Source organism: Macadamia integrifolia, chromosome 11, assembly GCF_013358625.1.
Source record: "Macadamia integrifolia cultivar HAES 741 chromosome 11, SCU_Mint_v3, whole genome shotgun sequence".
Taxonomy (NCBI): Eukaryota; Viridiplantae; Streptophyta; class Magnoliopsida; order Proteales; family Proteaceae; genus Macadamia; species Macadamia integrifolia.
In genome coordinates, this window is record NC_056567.1 from 20,827,775 (window position 1) to 20,830,155 (window position 2,381).

The following is a 2,381-nucleotide window of genomic DNA, read 5'->3' on the forward strand; positions in this document are numbered from 1 at the left end:
ATGGTCTTTATCAGGTATCTACGGACGCCTATGCTGACATTAGGCGAATGCACCAGGGCCTATGTGAGGTTGTGCTCCACAAGGTATCATCCTTTCTTTGACCTTGTTCTCTTTTTGTCAATTTTTTTTTCTTATTTTGACCGTTCCTTATATTTCCCAGGATGGGGAAAATGATTCTTTGAGGAGACAAGTCAGCTCTCAGGAGCAAGAGCTTGCCCGGTGAGATACTCAGATCCTAGATCTTACCAGAAGGATAGCAAATTTGAGATTAGTACCCAATGACTCCTCGACGCTCCCTGCGGATGACCTCGATTATGGCTAGGATGAGGTTGCTGATTCTTAGGGACCTGTTCGTGTTGTTCCTTTAAACACAAGCATATGTACATATATATTTTTTCTTTTTCCCTCCCTATGTTCATCATCATTTTTTTTTTTTTTTACCTTTTGTATTGTCAGGCTGGGCATTTTATGAATGGAAATCGATCTTTAGCATAAAGAAAATCTCCTTTGTTTATGAATTTAAATTTTTAGGCATGATTAATTCCACAACTCAAGTCTTCATTAGAATAATCAGAATAATACAAAAATCCAAATATCACCTCACTTTACCACCAAGTTAATTACATAGAATGGAAATAACTTTCCTACCACAGATAGGATAGGTAGGTAACATTGTTGGGAGATAGTTCTTGGGGTGGGTAGAAGTTCACCAATTCCCCTGGGTCCATTGCTTCCAATCCATACTATCGGTTGATATAAGTGGATAAGTAAAAGGACGTATGAGTCAATCCTATTAACCTTATGTAGTTGCATCTAGGGGTTAGAAAATCCTCTTGTGGCAACTATAGGTATCTCTATGCAATATCCCATGCAATTCTTCATTACGGGTACTCCTCCCAATCTATGATGACCTTGAATTCCAGGACTTCCCTTTTATCTTGGTAGCAAAGAACTCCAAGTTGGCATCCATTTAATGGCCTGGTCAACTTTAGTTTTTCAAGTAGCCATAGCTGAAAAATAGTAGGACTTCCTTGATAATGATCAATTCCAAATCTACGGCTAGGGCTTATGTTATCAAATCCCTTGAGTGTCTCGGCAAGGACCGTGGGGATGATATCACCTCCTTCCTTCAATTGCTTTACCACTTCTGTCAAAACAAGTGGTGCACCCCATCCGGGAGTCCAGAGAACATAGAGAGCTATCATGCAAAGTAGATAAGCATCATATGATCTTTACTGATAGATTCCTCCCAGTGATAGATATCGAATGAAGATCCTGGCCACTTTCCCATACCTAATGAATTGCTTCATTTCCTCATTTTTCCATCCGAAGAAGTCTTGAATTTCCTCTGAGTAATCTTTCTTCAAAGATGGTTGAATAAACTTGCCCTTGGGTGGTGATAGCATACAAACTCAGAATTCTTTGAGAGTTGGGCAGATCTCAACCAACCAAACTGAAATACGTGGAGATTAGTATCCCAGTGTTGAGGCACCTGTTGGAGTAAATGTTGATGTAATTCTACACACCCAATCTGACTGAAAATCGATATACTCAAAGACTTTACCAATCCTAGTGCCATGATGTTTATGTCCAAGGTCCATTTTCTCAATGTCTCATCCAAAGAGCCCATGACCTTTCCTGCAACCATCACAAACAAAGAGGAGATGTGATTTTTCAAAATATCACTCATTAGCTATTGACGTAACCAAACCTTGACCACTGTTGCATCAAAGTCTCCTTTTTTTTTTTTTTTTAACTAATCAAGGATGGGGAATGAACTGGCCTTGATTTACTAGTGCCGGGTGGTGACTTTTGGTGATGGAATTCTGGAAGAGAATTTGGAGTACCACAGGTGGATAACAGATACCTAATGGCCTTACATGCCAAATGGCAATTTTTATGGGACACAAGCTATGATGATCTTTTTAGATACCTTGATTATTAATCTAGGAACCAATTTATTCCCTTGAAATTGTTGAGACAACACTTGCACATGTCAAGTTGCCTACGTATCCCTTGAAAGGAATCAGGTCTGGCGTAGTTCGAGCTATTCACCCTTTCATACATAATATCTCTTGAGTTGATCCATGTTGACCAGTTCGGGTAATTCTTCACCGATGAGGTCCATGAGTTTCACTGCCTTGCGTGGTAGAATTTCTTTCACTGTGAATGGGCCACTCTAGTTGGGCTTGAATTTTCCTCTTAGGACATGAATTGGGGCTCTTTGTTCTTGAAGAACAAGCTCACCCTCTTCTATGTGTCAGGGCTTCACATTCTCGTTGAAGGCCCTTGCCATTCTTAGTTGATATTTCCTCAGACTATCCATAGCCTTCATATGTCTTTCATCAAGAAAATTGAGCTTGTCATGTTTGGCGTTCACC